The sequence below is a fragment of the Oryctolagus cuniculus genome, chromosome 5 (assembly GCF_051225735.1).
Source record: "Oryctolagus cuniculus isolate XC-2025 breed Fujian yellow rabbit chromosome 5, ASM5122573v1, whole genome shotgun sequence".
Lineage (NCBI taxonomy): Eukaryota > Metazoa > Chordata > Mammalia > Lagomorpha > Leporidae > Oryctolagus > Oryctolagus cuniculus.
This window is the reverse complement of record NC_142871.1, coordinates 84,185,282-84,207,155: the sequence shown is the minus strand read 5'-3', so window position 1 is coordinate 84,207,155 and position 21,874 is coordinate 84,185,282. Positions and strand designations below refer to the sequence as shown.

Genomic DNA, 21,874 nt, shown 5'->3' with positions numbered 1-21,874 from the left:
GTTTTCCACCTAGAAGTACACACTGAAAACAGCTCCATATTAGTAGATAGAACCTCCCTCATTCAGCAGCTGCCTTCAGGAGCTGTTAGGTAAGTGTGACCAGCCTCCTATAGATGGGGGGCCTTAGAGTAGATATCATATTTTGCTATTACAAATGAATCTGCAATGCATTTATTCTAACCACATTGTTTTGTCACATTTCTTACAGTATAATCATCTAAGCTCATGACTTGCACTTTCTGTGACATCTCCTCCTTGGCCTCTACAACAGGTTACCACTAAGTCTTGTGGATGTTTTTTCCCTTTTAAGCACCTTCTGAGAGTTTGAAACCTTAAAATGAGAGCCTTTCACATCTATCAATAATCTTATTTTCACAATGTACCCATGAGGTGGGCAAGTGTTATTATCATCATTTTCAGATGAAAGGCACCAAAAGGGCAAGTAATTTGCCAGTACATGTCTAGTACATAGTATAATCAGGCTACAGATCTCCGCTCCCTTTATCTGGCTACATTTCAAGCACTAGGAGCGAGTGGCCACATGTAGCTAGTGGTCACCACACTGGGCAGTGCAGAGCTGGAGTCCTTGTTCTTAACCTTTATGATGCTTTCCCCCGTAATTCCAACCAAAGCAGTAGTCAATGAGGGGAACACTGCACTGGGATTTAGGAGACCAAGATTAATGTAAAACCGTATTTGGGAAGCACTTCTTTTTTCAAATTCTCAGTACTTCATCTGCAAAATGGGGATGATGATGATGATGATGATACTGAAACCACAAAATTACTCTGCAAGTTATATGAAAATAAATGCGTGTGTAGTGCTTAGCACATCGCCTTGCACAAAAGATGTCAATAAATAGCTTTACTATGACTAAGTACTTATAGCTTCGCTATATGCAAATGTTAGGAAATATAATCCTAATGAGAATATATAGTAATATCTCAAGATACACATTATTTTAATTAAAATGATAGGCTTCTTAATCAATTTTATTTTTGTCACAGCACTTAAAGGATGAAGCAAATAGAAGAAGCATCCATGGGTGAGGGAAGGAGAACATTTAATGAATGTTGTTATGTTTAAGCATTTGTAACACTTTACACATTGTTCTACGATTATATTGTCATGGCAGTCCTGTCTGGTGCTTATCAATCTTCCCCATTTCACAGATGAAAAAATGTAGACTATTAGACATTAAGTAAATGGTCCAGAATATGAAGGATCTGCAGATGAACCAATGTTCTTCAAACTCCAGGGCATCTGTTTTTAGACTTCTATGCTGTATTAAGGATTTAGTAGCCACTAGATTAAAGCTGTTTTGCATCCCTTATTATAGTCAAACCTTCTGAACTCTTAAAGCAAATTAAGGTTGTTTTCCAAAAGTGATTACGACTACTTCCTACTAGATCATTATTTCCTATCCCAACCCAGCTAGGTAAATCTTCCTACTGGCATGATCTCAAGGATTAAGAGTTTAGTTAGTATTTGATTTGCAAGAACTATAAAGCTTTCTCAGTGAAGACAAAGAATCACAGACCTTATTCCAGTACTGCAAAACATATGTTCCTGTGATTTACTGTTTATTAAGGTCACCACATATGTGACCACAATTTCCCATTTTAATGCAACTGAGCATTTTCATTAAAACAAACCAGTTTGTTAAAATCTAGTCAGGGCATGGTGTGGTTATAAGATATACAGTAATTTCTGTTCAATATAAGCCAACTTTAATTAAAGAATACAGTATTTAAAAAAAATAACATGGATTTTGTGCAATTCAAGGATCTTGGTAATAACAAACTACCACTGTGCACAGACTATTTTAACAGTTAATGGGATCATGACAGGAAAACTGTTCTCTGTATTTTGGTAATTTTTTCTTTTATTTCTACATTTGGATTATTACAGTAATTTCCATGTTATTATTTTTTTGCATAGAGAATTTTCTTTGAGAGTTCATTAGTAATATAGATTAGGCTTTGGGGGATGTGGTTGCCATTAATTTTGTTTTTGTTTGCTACTGGGAAAATTATAATTGGAAATTTCTAGCAAGATGCACCTATTAAAGAGGCAGTTGGATTTTATTACAATTATAGTAAAAGAATGATGGAATGACATTTAAAAGATTTTCCTAGAATTCTGCTTTTAAAAATATAAATTCTAACAATGTAAGCTATAAATCATGCTTTTATAGTAATAATAAGATATTTTAATGCATGAATCTATTGTTTTTTAGAAATCACTTTAATTTTTAGAATAGTATCACCTGTTCTTTTTTTCTTCAAATCTTTCCATATACACACCTGCTTTTCCATATCAACCCCTGGAGAAAAACACACATACAGGGTACTTCAAAAAGTCACTGAAAAACAAAATTATCAGATAAGTTTATTTTGGTGCAAATTTCTTTAGGAAATCCATGCATAATTTTTTCATAAATGCACTCCCATGAACTCTTTGAAGATGTCTCACATGTATGCATTTCAAATTGTTTTGCACCAAAATAAACTTACCTGTTAATTCTATTTTCCACGAAGTTTTTGTTAACTTTTGCAGTTCATCAGCTAGCAGGCTATGGTATCATCAAAGAAATGTTGTGGCTATACAGCAGCATATATATATATATATATATATATATATATATATATATATATATGGACCAGCACTGTGGCGTGGTGGGTAAAGTTATCACCTGCAGTGCCAGCTTCCCATATGAGTGCTGGTTCATTTTCTGGCAGCTCCACTTCCGATCCAGCTCCCTGGTATGGCCTGAGAAAGCAGTGGAAGATGGCCCAAGCCTTTGGGCACCTGCACCTGTGTGGGAGACCTGGAAGAAGCTCCTGAGTTCTGGCTTTGGATAGACACAGCTCTGGCTGTTGTGGCCATTTGGGGGCTGAACCAGCGGATGGAAAATCTCTCTCTCTCTCTCTCTCTCTCTCTCTCTCTCTCTCTCTGTGTGTAACTCTTTCAAGTAAAATAAATAAATCTTAAAAAAATCAAAATATATATATCCAGAGTCCAGACCTTTATTTCTATAAGCATTAGAGTATAATATATATATATATATGTTTCTGATTAGACTGAGCATGAAATAATATCTTCAAAATAAGCCTTCAAATAGAATTACAGCCATTTCATATCAGTATGATTTAGTAGCAGGGATTTTAGTCTTCATTGCCCCAGTGAAGACTTTTGTTTTCGAGAGATGTCTCAGTACTTTAGGTACTTAAACTGTTGCATCTGGAGTCAAGTCCATGTAATTCTATTCTGCATAGCCTCTCTGGGGAATACAGAGTAGCTAGGTATTTGCTACCCCCCGTGGTGTCATGTCTGGGAAAGAACACTCTAGAAGCGTCAGAGGGATTGGTGATTCCTGATAGATATGTAGACTGTACAGGCCCTCCAAATTCCTTCTCTAACAAGTGAACTTGAGAAATGCTTGGGAAGACAATGCCACACTGAGTGTCTGATAGGAATCCAGAACATCAAATGCCCTTGCTTAACCCTGCTGTTTTCCCTACTTTGTTATCTCTGTATGGTTCTGCTTGGCTGGCCTCACACAGGAGCCCTGTGAAGGGATCAAGAGAATGAAGGCCCCAGTGGATGTATTTGTTTGTTATTTTCCATTCATTTCTGGGAACAAGTCTGGTTTCTACTAATTTAATCAAGAAAATACCTTGCTAATGTATTTCTCTAAGGTTAGTAGGGAAAATTTTAGTTGACTCTTCTAACTACATTATGTCTAAGTCATGCCCTCAAAATACACAGCACATCTCTTGGGCCAACAACATAACTCGATGAATGATGCCTCTTCTCTGTGGAATGGGCGATGAGTCTTTTCTCAATCTTACCTAAATTAGAGTATTGGAATTATTAAAACAGCTTGGTCATTTTTTCCATCATCTTTTAGGCAAAGTAAAATAACGAATAGACTTAATTATCCTGATAATTCAGGCAAAAATACATAATCCTTCTTCCTTGTATTAATGTCAGCTCCTTTTCCTATATATGAAAGAAAATTCCATTATGCTGGTAATGCTTGGTTGGCTCTCAAAGCTTCAGCTCTTCATATATTTTGTGACATAAAAGGAAAGTTATTAAAAGCACTATTTTCTCTGGTCTATTCTTTACTAACAATATGAGTGTTACATTTTTCATTAAAATATATCCATTTGTATAAATTAAAGACATTAAGACAGTTATAAGGCGATGTTCCTTTTCAAATATAAAGCAAAATATACCTAATTATTTACCACTGAAAGGCTTATTAAAACTTAATTTCAGGTCTCAAGAAAATCATGCCTTGAAATTAGTCTGGTTTGTGCAGTTTTTGGTGATGATGCCATAAGAAAGCTTGTTGCAAAAGTGAATTAATGATACAAATGCAATGATTTGTTGACTTCAATAACAAAGTCCCATTTACCATTGAATTTTGTTCTGCCAGATGTTACCTCCTACTAAGCACTGTGATCTTCTTTTTGAGAAATACCTTGTTTTTTACACAGTCTGTAAATAAAACAATTGTTTAGGCAGCCTTCTCATAGAGAACATGCAACATTTTCAATTCAGTAAAAGCCATGATATATATATATAGATATAGATAAAGATGATATAGATATACACACAAGCACACACACACACTCTATAAGATTGTCCTTATCTTACATATGATATTTGAGCATTAACAGCAGAAAGCAATTTATTCTGGTCTATATTATGTCATACCAAGTAAAGCAGCTCTTGTTTTTATAGTTCAGTATTAAAGACTCCATAGAAATGGTTGGAAGCATGCTGCATGATGGTGGTTGTGCTGCATAGCTTTCAGTTTCTTCTCCTTTCATCTATCAATGAAGGGGTACTTTCTCTTTTAATCAAATTAAGTTCAACTAAAAGCCAAGTCTTATTTTGCCATATCTAAAAAAAAAAAAACTTTGCAGAAAATCCCAATTCCCATTTTAACCTAAGAAAATCTGAATGTCTATCATGTGCCAGGCATCATGTTGAGTGTAAGTTTTATTTTTCTTTAATATTTACAAGAAATAGTTGTCATTATAATGTCTATTCCATACACAAGAAAACTAAGGCTTACAGAGGTAAACGTTCTTTCCCAATGTCCCCAACTAGAAGGGCCACAGCTGGAACTTCAATCCAGATCTGCATAACTCAGAACTCTGCTCTTGAGGCTGTTCAGGAACCATTTAATAAGATACTTTTTCTTTCATTTATAGGGAAAAGGAAGAGTTGGTTTAGGGGAAAAGAAGTCATAGGTAGCATGAGCCAGTTTTATATAACAAACCACTGAAATCTGAAGGAATAATCTGTTGACAACAGAAAGGTTAGCCCTGGCACTGACAAACCATCCTTGCCCTATGGTGGTCAAGTTCAAAGTACAACAGCTAACTATAGGCTAGAAGCCCTGACCTTGGATAGCCTCCTTGTTTATAGTAACTGTTGGCAAATAACAAATGACTTATAAGCCATTTTTGCCACTATCTTGATTTAATTAGTGAGGTATTTTTGTTTTGTTCTGTTTTGCTTCATTACTCAATTATAAGGGCTGTGGATGGTTATGTCACTTTCCCCCATACCCGTGAGACAAGAGGGGGCCTTTTCCAGGCCTGAATGAGATATGATGGTTGTCAGTAAACAAGAGTGTGAGACGTCCATTCCCTACATAAAGAAAAGCAAACTCACTTAGTATCACTCAACTCAAGCAAGATGATTCTCTGTGGCCAGTTCCTAAGCTCTTGGCTAGAATTAATGTGGACAAACTAAGTAAGTGGTATTAGGACTCCAACAAGGAGTGATTGTTTAAGACTCCAGATGCCCAATGGACATCAAGCTATGTTACTACTATTATCACCAACATGGCTGATGGGTGCAGTTATAGGACATCACATGCTTCATTAACACATTTTCATGGGGCACGTACTCTGTGCCTAGCACTCAAGACACATTCCAAGCCCTGAACACTGTCATAAACACCTCTGAAGCATACTCTTGTTTCACATCTGTATAGTGAGCATGGGTTGGGTCAAGGAAGCAAGGGAAATGATTCTCCACTCCCTCAAATAAAGCCAACCATTTGTTCTCCTCTTCCCAAAATGAAAGAAAGGAATAGGATGTGAAAATGTGCAATATAGACATATAACGATACTTCAAAAATCTACAGAAAATAGAAATAAAGGTAAATTTATTTTGGTGCAAAAATTTTTTAAATCTATGCATTAGAGGGTCCTTGAAAAGTTAATGGGAAATGGGCATTATGAAAAATTGCATTATTTCAATTTTTTTCCACCAAAATAAACTTTTTTTTCACTTCCATTTTCCAGGAACTTCTTGAAGCTCCCTCATATATGCTTGAAGCTTTCTCCCAGGGGAAATGATGGGTTATTCTGAGCCATCCTATAGCAGACTTTGTGTATAAACCCTCACATTTATGAAGTATCATATGGCCTTGGAGGTCCTCTACCTGGCACAACGCCTGGCAGAGAGCAGTTATTCTGTTTACTAAAGCAATGTTGCCATGCATTAGCAACACGGCAGATTTCACTTAACAGAATGGCATTTAACCATGGATACCTTTCCTTGGCATAAAGCCAACTGATCATTAAGGGATTAAGTCTACAAACATCCATCTGAAAAAGTGCCCAAATGTAAAAATTACATAAAATGCATCAACAGTGATTTACTCCAGGATCTTGTATCTCTGCATCAAATGGAAAGTATATTGAGGGCAAAGAACAGGTATTTAGTTTTTATTTTTATCCTTGTCCAGCCTGTATGTACATTATGAACTATATGTGTGTACATACACACACACACACACACATCAATGCATTTATGAGAGAGAGGAGAGGGGAGAGACAGAGAACGAAAGAGACAGAGATCTTTGCAACATGAACAACCTTGAATGAACCTAATTATACACTGTTGGTAAGTCTTTAGACACAATATATGAAATTATTATAATAGACATCCTCCTTCTCCTAAATGCATGTTATTCTGCCTTGATCTTTCCCAAATGGGTTTATTCATTTGCCAGTGTTTTCAAAACTTGTCAAGAGAAGTTATGTGAAATTTCAACCACTAGATGGAGTGGCTTTTATCAACCCTCAGGAATAAATCTGTTATTCTACTCAGTGGACACGGTTCTTGCTTTGGTTGAGCAATTTCTCCTCCTGCTACAACATTTTATGAATTTTACAACTGAATTAATTAAAATATAAATAAGAAAATATGTTATGGAGGGTTTAAATGGGTTATTACTATTGCCTACAAAAAGTGAATATCTAATTGCTTTTCTGAGGGAAAAGGGCATTGAGAAAATTTAATATATTGATAAAAATTAATTGTGGATATTTGGAATTCTGCTGGAAGAAAGTAATTAAGAAGTAGTAAAGTAGTTTTACTGGAAACAAATATGTTTATATCAAGAGATGCTAAAAGTAAGAGGAGAGATCTCAGGAGCCCCAAATCAATTCTAATAGCAAACTCAACTCATTTCTATTTCATGAAATATTTGGATTTCCAGTTTCCAAATATGAAATCACCAACATAGATCATAATTCTGTGATAAAAAAGAGTGGAAAAATTATTTTCTATTATTATGAAGAATAAAAATCGGATACTTCAGAAGAGAAATGAATATTGGTTCAAGTACTCATACAAATTGGGGACCCAGTGACTTTCTAAATAGTTCAATTTCCTTCCTATAATTCTCTCATAGGAACAATGTTAAATAAGTTTTTTTATTACTGTAAAGGTACAGGGGCCCCTTTAAACATTATTTTAAAAACTAGGTACTTATCATAGCACCTATTTCTGCTGAAATGGGAAAATCTTCATTGTGTACTAACAATGCAAGAAATAAACAGGAAAATATGCATTCAAGATGTAAATAATTACATACAAACAGAACTGAAAGATCTATGTTTCAAAAGTGATATAAAATGTGCTTTGAAAATATAGATGAGATTAAGAAGTAAGCATGAAAATTGGATGCAAGTACAGAATTTTTATGCCATTGAAACCACAAGGTAGTACTATTATACTCACTCAAGGTCAAATCTTTCCCAGGTTTATGTAATACAATTATGAGATTCTGACAGAGCTGAAGAACTGTAAATGTTCAGAAAAAGTGACATGAAGAGTTAGTGAGCAAGACAGACACAGAAGTGCTGGAAAGACTGGTGTACATCTTAATGAACAACTTAGGTTGCACAGTGGTTTGTCACTGCATGCAGCACTCTTCTGTGGGTCAGTGGCTCTCAAAGGGTCATCTCCCAACAGAAGCCTGGCATCTTCTGAGACCTTAGGAGTCTCCAGCTTAGATCTTTGGAATCAGAAACTTTAGATCTAGGGAGCATCTGTGTTTTTAACAAGACTCCAGGAGATTCTATAACATTCTGAAATTTTAGAAGCATTGTTAAAGATTATGGAGACCTACAGAAAAAGGCTACATGTTGGGGGAGGGGAGAAGATGAAATAGAATTAACCTTTAACAATAAAGGTTAGACAGAAATAAAGAATATTCTATGAGTATAGGTTCTGAGATCATTGAATGGATTGCTAAGGGAACTTGTCCATCATAAAGTGTCCTCCCTCAGAAGATCTCTAAAACCAAGGTATTCCTACTGGGCTGGAATAACGTAGCCTTGCCTGAAAGACAAGCATGAGGAGTGTGGAACTGCTCCAGGTTTTTCAGTCTACAATTTAGGGGTTTTCTGGACTTTTTCGGGAATCTTAGTGTTACGTACTTGATGTAGCAAAGTAATGTGACTTCATGATGTCACACATTCTGATATAGTATGCGGCTATACATTAAGAAGTCCACAGCTCTCCTGATTCCATTTACAAAGTCCATGCCAAGCCTTACTGGATTGCTAAGCCTTCCCTTTAGTATCCTTGCGAAGGAACCTGTGATTACTGAGCGTAACAGAGCAGGAAGAAAGAAAAAGTAATTAACAGCTCAGCTTATTTTTAAGCTACAAAATATTTCTATTTCTGTCCTCCTTTTCCCCAAAACCATATATCACCAGAGATGAACCCAAGAACAAACAAAGCAAAAAAGTAGAAATTATGCAGCAGGCCCAAGTCATACAGGCCCACTGCTTACTATCCTACACAGTTACTCTGGTAATTATACAATTTCTACTACTTAGTCATAGTTGGTCAGCATCTTTCAAAAATATCTAAAAGTTATAAATATATGGAAATGTATCCCAAGCCACTTAAATGTACAACTTTGGGAAAACTGTTCCCTCTCCATTTCTTAAAAAAGAAAATGGGTCACACATTACTCATAGTTACCTTATAAGGATTAAAATTATTCAAAATGCTTGCCCTTTTTTATTTATAAGTTATATGTCTTTTACAAAGGTACCTGTGTCTCTTCTAAAGCCCAATTCCCACATAGGCAGAGATACAAAATTCTTTGGAATATCTTTTGCTTACTTTAGTTATGTGCTAAATTGTCTAGCTTTCTCTCTTACAGATAACACTTTATCACCACAACTTATACAAGCTACAGAAAACATTTACAAATTCAATAATTCTCATTTAAGCAGTCTCAAATTCTGACAACAATGCACTGGAATGAGTTGAAAATTTGGTCTATTTAACCATCTGTGGAATGGACCAAAATACTCAGATCACAGTACCTTCACAGTCTCTCTTATAAGGAATAAATAAATACTTTTTATTTTTAAGTGTATTCTAGTTAAAAGTAAATGCATGTGACAAAAGCATACTACCTAAATAATCATTTTGGGAGATATCAATATTGTTTTGCTTGCTATATTGAAAACATTCCTTTTAGTCTCTTGATCAACAAAAATCAAGTTATATGAAATTACCTGGTATAAATGTCCAAATAAGTAGAAGTTTATTTAAAATAATTTTTTAAAAAGCAGACAAAATTTATCACCTGTTTGCATGTAACATTACTTATAACAACTCAATTTGCAGAATTGATATTGATTCCAATTTTCATTTTTAAAGATATGGCTTAAAATGATGAAGAAATGAGAAAAAGAGGAGAACTGCTACATATAACCATAAACTTTGAGAGATGTGAATTCTTAACTATATTGTATTTCAATTATATTTAAATACACTATGGACATACACAGTTTGTGAAAGCATTTGTCAGTATATTAAACTACCACAACAGATTGCCTGGCACATCTTTGAAAAATGCCTCTGCTTTTCTTTAAAAAGCAAGAGCAAAGAATTTGCTAGTAGGAAAAAAAAGATACTACATTATCATATTTAGGAAATTAAACTGCACCTTATCTCCTGAAGTTCAAAAAAAAAAAGTTGAAATTCTCTTCAGAGTTGATCAAAGTAGTTAAGAAATCAAGCCAAAGTTACCAAATCTCTATTAAATGAATTCAAATTCTAAACAATTATGAATCCAAATAAGAGTGGAAAATAGGACATTAAATGATAAAATATTGTACTCTTAGGGATAAACTATTTGTCATCTATGTTAGAAGAAACAAGAACTTCAATCCTTTCTTGCATTCAAACAATGCACAATCTACTTTAGGAAACTTGTTAAACAATACATACTATAATGGCATAACAGAACAGATTTTTAAAAGAAGAGAGAGAGAGAGTTGGCTAAAAAAACAATGATTCCCATGGGACCAATCTCTACTCACATACCCACAAACTAAAGAAAAGCGAAACTTTGAAATCTTTCCTAAAGTGCAGTGTGAAAACTCCTATAGCTGGGACTAAACAGAACTCAAAGTATTCCCAGAACAACTATGATAACTCTGCCAGGCCCATGGGCATAGGGTTGAGGGGCAAAAAACTCTCCCCTGAAAACTCCACACAGGTAAAACTAGGAACCTCTAGAAGTCCATGGCCATCAAGTTATTAACCTGTCCTAAGGAAATTTTTAAGTTAGAAACTACTCCACTATTCATTAAAAGTTATATGGAAAATACTTCAAATATATGGAGAATATCAACAGAAACTAGATCAGAATAAACCAACTATCCTAGGAAGATGATTTATAATGGAATATATGCACTTTTTCACCATCTAGCACCCTGTTGAGTGAAGAAATATGACTCCAGAAAGCTTTTAGTACATACTTTACGTGAAGAACAAGGGGTAATCACACTGATTACTTTATGTAAAGACACTGACCTATTACTTACTGATATGTTGTAAGCATACCTATTGGCCATGTGGGCAAGTTTCAGGTCCAAGTTCATCTAATGTCAAACAATGTGTGTAGCAGCAAAAGGAGCAACAGGGACTACTGAAAACCCTCCCTATTCCCTTTTATAGATGTCCTCTAGTTTTAACTTATTTGGGACAACATTACAATGCATTGTATATAATAAATGCAAGGACCTTAACATGAATTTTGTGACACAATAATAACCTTGTATATTTTCTTCCAACAGGGATAGCCCTATTCCCAAAAATTATAAGCAAAGAGCAAGATGTGTAAAAAGTGGCCTTAAACTCAACAGTGTTAATGATGAAATTAAAACTGATTGCAGTGATGCTCATCCTGGCTTATCTGCAAGATTCTTAGAACACAGAGCCTGGGGTGGATTTCTACCTATCCTGGAAAACAAGAACAGCCTTGTTTTGATTTCAGGTGGATACTTCCTCTTGCTTTGAGTTTTCAGTGTCCATCTGCACAGCTGCTTTCAACTTGGACATTTAAAAAAAAAACTTGCAGTATTTATGAAAGTGAGGATTATATGTTCACATATATAAAGACAATATGTCTAAATTTTTATTTTGGTCATGGTCTATATCTATGGAAAAGTTTATTCATGCATGTATAGTGTGTTTATACTAGTCATCTAAAGTTATACAAAAGATAGTTTGATACTATATATATATTCTGAATAACATTGTTTTGTTTAGTCTAGAAAGTATTTTGGAGAAATCTGAGATACAGATAAGAGCATCAAATGGTTATCAAAGCATGAAATAGCAATGTAATGGCAAGATGTTGAATGCTCCGAACACTCCCCCCTGACAACATACACACACGCTTGCACACACACACACACACACACACACACACACACACACACACCACACAGTATCCAGGCAGTTACAACACTAAGTTAACATTTTTATAATAAAAGAACCAGGGAAGAACTAGAGATTCAGGAGGGAAAACATGAAGCTAAGATTTTGCAAATACAAAATACCTAAATTGGTTTGATTTCCTCTTATTTTTTAAGTTCTCTACCAATCCTCGGTCAGTAAGAGGAAAAACTAAGCAGAGCTGGCTGTCTCACAAATGACAGATATACAATATGTAAACCTGGCCCTAGCAGTTTTTCAAACAATGTTGGATCCAGGCTGTTTCAGAGTCAAAAGCAGAATTATAAATAATTTAAACTCAAAGGCTGATTCCACTCTAACTATTTGTCAGTTCAATTAGAAAATGATGAATACGAAAATAGAAGAGACAGACTTACACTGGTGGAGACATGGCATCCTTTTTAGCAGAGAATGCAAGCTCTCATCTGTGTTCTTTATGCAACTGAGCTAACATAATTATCCCAAGAATAACAGCCAACAACCTGAAGGACAGGCTCCATCTTACTAACCAAATTCAAGAAACTATAACCAAATCTCTATACTAATTATGTGTCGTTAGGTATTTTACAAATTCAATTTTTTTTTCTCGCAGCATTCCTGGATAGCTAGTTACAGGAAATCAACCCTTTCTTTATTAGAACAACTGTTTTCTGGAAAGAAACATTTGATAAGTGTAGTGAACTCCAAACATCTATTAGCTCCATTTCATAATAATATATTCTTACACAGCAAAGTATCCCAATTGTAATTCATAAGACTAACATGCAAGACAACCAAGGCACCTGTCTAAACTTCGTGCATGGCTAATGCTAATTCTGAGTCAAAGCAAAGGAGAATGTCACAAGACTGTTTTGAAAGAGTTTCTCAGGCTTTGCCTTAGTAATTAATAAGCTGCCACTGCATACTAAACACTTATCAACACAATCAATGGGGCTGCTTCCTTCTTGAGAAAATAGGTAAACTCACTCAAGGAGTTTTCTTTTGGGATAGACTATAATACGCCACAAATATAGTGGTTCTTCTGGAGAATTTCATTCCCAGCAGTCGCATCTTGGTAACATTTAACAATTTCACTATTTTAACATTTTGAAATGCCAAAAAGAACACACTGATCCTGCAGCCAAGCTTATTAGAGAAGAGCAATCTCACAGGCAAGACAGAGAGGAACACAGTCCACTGGGAAAAGGGTAACAGAAAAAGACAGAAAACAGTGCAGAGCAAACAAAGCCAAGCACGACTCCAACGTGAGAGCTGCTTCTCTCCAGAATGTAAAACTTCACACACTCAATTAAATCACATCACCTACCGCTTGTTTAAGGTTGTAGTCATAACATTCTTTTTACATACACATAGACTGATCCTCCTGAAATTCGGGGACCTGAGTATCTCCTTTGCCTTCCTAACAAGGAGCATGCAAGCATTGCAATTTTATTTTTGAAAGCCCAGAAGGGAGCCCTTCCACCCCTGGCACTGGTTCACCCCCAAGTAGACTTGGCAGCACAAGGAGCTCTCTCTCCAGCAGACACTTCATACATACCTCAGTCAAGGGTGCCCCTTGCCTGCAGTGGGAGACATCTTTGAAACAAAAAAGAGTCTGTTTACAGTAAGTTCTCCTGATAACCCAAATGGATTAGTTTGTAAAAAACCATGTCCACCATTAAGCCTCTCACCCAACTGTGGTCACTGCTTCTGTGCCTACAAATCACCATTGGCAGCACACAATGTTGAAAATGCTGGAGGTGCATGTATTCTGTTCATGTAAGGATATAGTCAGAAAATAATTTGCTCGTTTGAGAAACTATACACAGCCTTTATTTTGATAAAATTGCTCCTAAAGGAGTTAAAGGGAGCGGGGGAGGGGGAAGGAGTGAGGAAGGAGGAGCTGGGAATGAACAGGAAAAAAATCAATCAGTGTATCTTCCCTTGCAAACTGTCAGAAGAGTGGGATTAGAAAAGCAACACTCTAAATCAGATAAAATCCTATGGGAACCTTAAAGGTTGGTTGCACTGAGCTTCTCAAGATTCTGCAAAACAGACTGATGTCAATAGTGACCCCACTAATACCCGATGGCCACTGAGTTTCCACTAACGAATTCCATTTCCTCCATTGTTCAAAAGACGTTAACTTGGCAATAAAGATGAGAAGTTAGTTATTTGACCCATAGAGATACCTTTCAGCACCTTTAAACCAGTAAATCTGCTGTAATCTTATTGGCTTAAATGCCCAAGAAGGATTAATGTATCAAGAAATCAACAACAAAGGCCATAGTTACACTTATTCGGAGGAAGATTAGGAAAGAAAAAAAAAAAAGATGGGAGACAAAATGGTTAATTCTCTTAGGTTACTAAATAGGTGGTTCTTCTCATCAGTTCAACTTAAAACCTTCCAGAAATAAATAATCTATCAAAATTAGAAACATGCACGTAGCTGTTAAACTTTCAAATGATCAAACGACAGCTTCTTACGTCTATCACAGAAGCACATTTGCATTCGGGTGGTGATCCATCTGTGATTTGCGAAGCTTAATAAGAAAGGTCTTCTTAAAATGCAACATCAACTTTATTCACCTAATGGTCAGTTCTGAGTTCAATGGTTGCATCAACATTCACAATTAGGTATTAGCTAAATGCACATTTGTTTTTCTTCTGAGGGAAGTGGTGCCTGTAGCTATCTTTTCCTATAACAAAACTTTATTATCTGACATGCGTTTCTTTATCTGACATTTCATGTTTTAGTCTATTTCTAGGTTTGGTGCAGAGATCGATGGATTTCTCTGCGAAGACTCAGTTGCTGACATAGTCTATAGACATTAAGCGCCGATTCTAGCGCCTGTTTTTCAAACATGCACAATTACACATTTCCTACAGACTGACAATGCATACAGAGAGCCAGGTGCACACACATTCAATAAATACTAAACGGTAGAAACCTCCAGAAGTAGCACAGAGCTAAGTAAACACGAACACACGATTCGCTCCCAGGACTGAGAACTCCACGAAGGACACTTGGGGACCACACTGGTCAGTACCCGAGGGGGCGGGAGGCGGAAAAAAAAAAGTCTTTCCAAACGCAACTCTGCCAGGTCTTACCCTTCGCATCCCCCGGTCCGCGGGGCAGAAGCTCCCTCTGCACCTTGCGCCCAGCTCAGGGGCTGGTTCTCCGCTAGAATGCAATGTGCCCCCAGACTCTACGGAGAGCTCCGCAGGGAGCCGAGCCGCCCCGCCCGGGCCAGGGGAAAGCACCGGCGCCGCGGGAGCCCAGAAGAGGCGGAGGCGGAAAAGAAGTGGAGAAGGAAGGGGTGGCAGAGGGAGTGGCGGGGGAAGGCGGCGCCGGGGCGGGGTGGGGGAGCGGGGTGCGCCGCCGGCGGTCGGTCAGTAAGTCAGTCGGTCCGCGTGCCGGCGGTCCCTGCCTCCAGCGCCCGCCGGCGACAGCGACAGCGACAGCGACGGGGACCGGCGCGCCCTCGGCTCCGGCTGTCAGCGGGCCTCGCCCCCTTGCAGGGCTCTGCACCGGCTCCTTCCGCTCGCCCCGCCTGGCCCGGCGTGGGGCCGCCCGTCTCCGCTGGCCTGAGCGCCCGTCGCCTCGCCCCGCTCGCGCGGTCCCTGCCTCTCCCTCCGCTCGCGCTCTGTCTCTGGCTCCCTCTCGCTCCGGTCCCATTTATGAAGCGCGGTCCCATCACGTGTTAATGAGCCTTTGTCCTGCCCTGGCAGCGGCGGCGGCACAGACCCCGCCGAGGGGACTGCGCGGGGAGGGACCTGCGCGCGGCGCCCGCGGCTCCAAACTTTGCTGGCGCGGGGCACCCGCAGCGCCGCCCGCCGGGGGCACGAGGGGACTACCCTCTCCGGCCCGCGTCACCTTCGTCACCGCCACCGTCGCCGCCGCCCGCTCCCGGGGGACCCCGCTGCCATGACCCCGCTCTCCTCCCGGATACCCTCACACACTGGCCGGGCCAAGACGGGGCTCGTGCCTGCGCCGCCCCCGACCCCGGGGCCATTAATCACGCGCGCCCCGGCTCGCTCAGCGCCAACACCTTGCGCGGGGGTCACGTCTGGGCCACCTGGCTGAGCCAGAAAGGGTAGGGGAGCGGGAGCGGAGAGGCTGAGCCGCGCCGGGCAGGGGTTGGGGTGCGGCCTCGGGTCCCGATCGCCTTACCCCAGGCAGCCCCCGCGGCCGCCAACCGCGAGCCCGGCCCGGTAGCGGGCGAAACCCGAGGCACGCGCCACTTAGTCCCAGAGCCATTTGCTACCTGGCTGCGGCCAAGCGGCCACCTGTGCTCCGCCCTCGGGGCGCCGCTGGGCGCCTTCTCTGGCCTCCGCCGCCCCCACCCAGCGAGACCACTCGGGCGCGCCCCACCCGCCAGTCCCCTGCTGCAAACAGTTGGGCTCCGTAGGCGGCTGGCTCCGCGCCTCGGCCGGCGCGCCCCCTCCCCAGCCACCCAAAGTCCCCCTCCTCGCACCTTCGCGCTGGAGGACGCCCCCCTGCCGGACCGGGGGGTGGGTCTCAGGGCTCGGGGGCGGGCGCCTGGGGAATCCGCTGTGCGTTCGGCGGCCGCGGCAGGAATTAGGGGACATGCTCATTAATTGGTTCCACTATCAGCAGCCGTCTGCCTCCCGTGTGCGCGGATCAAACCTTAATTGGTCTTTACATTTATCATGGTGAATTGGGAACCTACAAACAAGCCCCAGCCGCGGCCTCAGCCGAGAGGGCGCGCCCGCCCCCGCCGGGCCGGCGGGTGGCGGCGGCGCGCAGGGTGATTTCGACGTCTCAGCTGCTCCGGAGCGGGATCGGGAGGCTGCTGCACGGCCTCCACCTGACGGCACGCATCCTCTCCGCTCCAGCCCTCCGCTGGGGGCCGCCTTCGCGTTCATTTCGTGACCCCTCGCCCGAACCCGCCAGTCTGTCCCGGACGGCGCCCCCCCCCCCCTCCTGGGCCTGGAGCCCGACGGCCACCCGCAGGATCTGGGCTCCGTATTTGCACTACGTGGCGAGCACTCAGAAAAGCGAGCCTCTCCAAAAGGGCAGACATGAAGCTGCGGATGGGTGGGTCCGAAGTCCCGGAGGAGGGAAGGCTGTAAATCCCGTTTTGGGGAACCTCAGGCCAAATCCTGGAAAGGCTTTTTGCAAAGCGTCAATTGAGCCTTGGAAAATCCCCTTACATCGCTTTGGGTGAGGAAAAGTATCCCCCCATTTCACCATTGGGGAGATGGCCCCTTCAGGATAGAGTACACCGCTGGCAGATCAAGTTATACTCACTAGGCAGATGGAATAGGTATAAACAGAGATCGCATGGCCCCATCGAGAGGTGGAGGAAGATGGAGGCTGGCGAGATGTGGGACTAGGCTGGACCTTATGCGTGCCGTCCAGGGAGGGCTCGCCTTAATCATCTTTAGCTGAGATGGCACGCTGAAGGTTTAAAAGGCTGGGGGCGGGGAGCGGAGGGCTTTGAAATACATGGCCTCTTTTCTTTCGGGGGTCTTGGTTGCTAGCTTTCACCCTCACCTCACACCTTTAGCAGGGGATAAAGTTTACAAAATGTTGCCTTCCGGGGCTCTTAACAAATAATATTCATGTCCCCCCCAGTGCCTGGTTGCACAGGTTCAAATGCTTCCTACCCTTCAAAAGGAAAGATCCAGGGCGAGCCGTTCTTCCTCTTCCTAGGATGAGGACCTCGTTCGGTCACAAGCTGGGGGAGTTTGGCCCCTAGAATGCTTCCGGGCGCCAGGATTTGCTCCTGGGATGCCACCTCCCTGGTAGGCGGCCCCGTATGCTCTTGGGGTGGCACAGCTGTTTGGGGTCCCTCACACAGCCCTGATGCACCTTGGTGAGGCAGCTTACAGGATATCCTCCCACACATGGATCCACCCTCCTGGTGGTCAGTATCAGATCAGAAGGTGGGAACAGTTTACAACCTGTGGACTTACTCCATGGAAGTCTCATATCAGCCACACCAAATTTTGCTTTGTCATAAAGTGGGAGCTATCTAATGATCATTTGTGTCTAATACATCCCAGATCTCTCTGGATTGATGGATTCTTCGCTGAATCCTATGAAATTCCAAACAGAAACCTGGGATCTGAGTGGGTGGAAGTCTGTTTGTTGACTGACTGGCTGAAGTGCCCCACGGACTGAGCCAGTCATTAAGGACCTAATCAAGTACTGACACTGGCAGCTATAACCGCTTAGCCTGGGATTCTCTTTGTTGTTCAGGTGGGGGAGAAAGCTGGAGCTTGACAGCTGGTGAATTGTACTGACTTTCCATTTAGAACTCATGGATAATGCTCAGTAATGGAGTCAAAATTTGACTTGTGACCTGGCATTTTATTACTGCAAGTGAATGCTTTGTTGAAATTGAGAGTTATTATGTTGTTTGGAAAATGCTGTTGTTGTGAGTATGTAGGTACATCTTTAAAATGTGTCTGTCCCAGGCTCCTCAGGGTATTGTATTAGACTGATAGTCAAAGAGCTGTGGTACTTTTCCGACTGAAGGGGGCCAGGTAGATGACGGCGTGAAGGCAGGATGCTCTTTAGAGCCTTGGTGTTCACATTTTGCAAGAATCAACTTTATATGGGATGAAAAGATTCAGGATCCACATGTGCTGGCCATCTAGGGTACTCCTGAGAGAGTCAGTGAGAATAACAAGTACAAGCTGTCAGGTCCATAGCAGGCACATTTTGTTGAAGACACATATAAATTTAACACAAAAATGCGGAGTGGTCCTTGATCACTACAAACCTAGGCTGAATTTGAGCCCGTGACCTTTGGGAGAAAGACCCTGGCACCTCCCTCACAGGCTTCACTAGTTCCTTCAGTGTTAGGCTGTCTGGTGTTTTAGATCTTTATCCTTTTAAAATTAGAACAGGGCGATGATGAGCCAATTTACTGCCGTTCTGTGTAATTTGGATTATTCACTCAATGAAATGGAGAGGATGAGGACACAGTTCAGGCTGCGTAGTTCAACTTCAAAGAAAGATGTCAGTTCATGCCTGCCAATGTGCTAATCGTTACACCGGACATAGAACACGAGAGCAGCACGCCTGCCTCCCTGGAATAGCTGTCGATCCAAAAGGAGCTGCACTTCAGGCTTTCTTTTTTTACTTGTCGTGTGGTTTGTCCTGTGTCTCTCTCATTCCCCAAAGGGTGGTCTGTTGGGAACCATGAGTAATGATTTCCTGACTTGGGAACTGGTGAAGCAAACACATCACTCTCTTTTGGAGTTTTGGGTGTTCGGTCCAAGTTTGGCCCTCATGTTTGATTTGGTATTTTCAATGTGATGCTCACGCCACAGGGCTGGAACGCGCGCTGATTAAAGACATTTTTGGAATGATATTATGACTACATGATTTCATTCTAATTCGGAGCATCGCTTTAGACTTTTGACAGCTGTTATTGGCTCTCCTTTGAAGCATTAAAGCATTTTTGTTTCTCTGTGGCTGTGGCTTGCTGGAAGGAAGCATTTCCTCCTTCCTTCCCAGTCTAAAGGGTGAGTGGCAGTAAGGCTGCAGACTGGACTGGGGCTCTGCCGTCTGCAGCGCAAGGGCCGAAATGCCTGCCCCTGAGCTGCTCCACCGGTGAGGCAAGCAGCCTGCACAACCTCCCGCACCACTTCTGTGTGCTTCTCAAGCACAGCAAGTTGGCGATGAGACGTGAGATGCTTTTCACTCTGCCATCAAAAATGAAACTTCATGAACCCTACTGCAGGTGAACAAGCTGGTTGCCAGGACAGGGAATGAATGGGTGAGGAAGGAAGGATGATGAGCTGCTTTGACCTTGGCGATACTGTGTTATATTCGGCACAAAGAAAATCACTGCCGCTTCTCAGTGATCTTTCCATATAACTAAACACACACTCATTAGGGCTTTTTTTTTCACCTTCTCACCTTCTTTCATTAAACTCCAATCTTTAACGTCCCAGCTGAGCAGCGGCAGAGACGGCTGAGCAATGACAGGAAGGCATTTTTCCTTTGTTCCTATGTTTTGTTTTGTTTTTCATCACCAAGCAGAGGATCAGTAATGAGGAGATGGATCATCTTTTCATTTCAAACCATGAGGGGAGTATGCTGTAACGGAGGATAAACAAGCATATAGTGCAAATAAGGTGGGGAGGAAACCGGTGATGGAAGCTTTTGTTCCCCGTGATTAAACTCTTACAAACTAGACATAAAAACTCTATGATTGAAAAAGCTATGAGTATTATAGGTCTGAATATTTCCCGTTAAAAAATAGGGCAAGCAGCAGTATTATAATATCAAAAATATGACAAATAATAGAAAAATAGTGCTAAGAGATGGATACTCCTTAAATAGTCACTTGGTCTTCCTTCTGAGTAAGCTCTCTTCCTAGAGTTCTCCATAGTTTATTTCAACCTGAGGTGGAAACTTGAAAAAGAAAAGCAAATGACTATCCATCCTGGACCATGAAGAGTGAATAAAACAGTAGACATAAAACCCTAGCCTGGTGACCAGAACTTAGGTGCTCAATAATTGATAGCTGTTTTTATTTCTCCCATGACTTGTGTTTTACTATGGTTACATCTGTATTAAGCGTATGGAGAGGACCACAGTATGGCTGAAGCTCTTTAATTCTCCAGCCGGAGGGCGGGCAGCTGATTTGTAAACAAAGCTCTCACATTTGGAGTTTCTTGGGGCTCAGCTGTGACTTCTCTGCTGTCTATTCCATTCGAAACAGATGCCCTAGATTATCTGCTTTGCACAGTGGTCTGGATGTGCTGATACTTGGAGAAGTCCCCATTACCTACTCCCTGCAGCTCACTAGCTTTTCCTTGAAATGCAGCTGCCAAGAAAGATTGAGGATTGGAAAAAGCCATCGAGGTGTATTATTGGTCTGTGGGTTCATTGCTTTGTCTGCTGCATCTAAAATATTGTTAAAGAAGCAGCTACAGCTCAGGTCGTGTTGAAGAATGGCAAGTATCAGAGCATGTTCTAATTTTTTTTTTTTGCTTAAAGAACTATTTATTTAGACAGAATGTGAGATTTGGGAGCCTAGCACCTGGGGATGGAGCTGTCACCTGCCTCCCTCCCACCTCTCCACCCCCACCAGTTCTAGTGCTGATGGCCCTTGCTATCACTGACCATTTCTGGACCTCATTTTTCTGTGAAGATGAAATGACATTATTCTAACTTCTCTTACACCATTTTTGAGATTGTCTAGTAAGAAAGTACAGGTGGAAATACTTTGGAAAAATTTCAGGAAAAATTCCAATGAAAGATTTTATTACCAGTACCATATTTGATTTAATGGTCCACTGATTTCTTAGTTATATAAAATTACATTGACTGTTCTAGTTATTATGCTCATTTCAAGAAAAAAATTAATAAAATGTGAATATTAGAGTTTTGATGGCAAAGTTTCTATAGCAAAGGCCCGGAGGATAGGATATAAGGTGCTCACAGACAAGTTAAAGACCCAAGCAAGAATCCTTGACGTAAGTAATGATGATGAGCTTGGTAATGGAATTTCAGTGTATAAGATGATGGTGCACCTCTTTAAGCTGGGAAATTGACTGGTCAATGAGTAAATCTTGGCATTCCTCCTAAATTCAAATGTTGAAGCCTAACCCACAGGGTGATGGCAAGAAGAAGTGGGGCTTCTGGCTTAGTGTCTTTATAACATAGGCTGAAGGGTGCTACCCTGACCCTTCTGTCACAAGAGGACTTAAGAGCCTCCAAAAATGTGATAGATACAATTCTATTGTTTATAAATGACCAGTCTAAGGTAGTTTGTCATGCATAGCAGTCTGATCCACCTCTGACTATTGCTAC

General features: G+C 41.0%; 1 protein-coding gene across 4 annotated transcripts in view; it reads right to left on the bottom strand.

Moving 5' to 3' along the window:
• Positions 1–17,464, bottom strand: part of CNR1 (cannabinoid receptor 1) — a 28,113-nt gene extending 10,649 nt beyond the window's left edge. The window contains exon 1 of one of the 4 annotated variants that reach the window (XM_089332917.1): positions 17,348–17,464. The gene's annotated coding sequence lies outside the window, so the exon portion shown is untranslated. Of the gene's footprint in view, positions 1–13,399; positions 13,500–15,183; positions 15,766–16,550; positions 16,893–17,347 lie in introns of those variants that run through there. The other 3 variants (XM_051854481.3, XM_008263198.5, XM_070074640.2) reach the window with 3 other exon arrangements.
• Between the last annotated feature and the right edge of the window lie 4,410 nt (positions 17,465–21,874).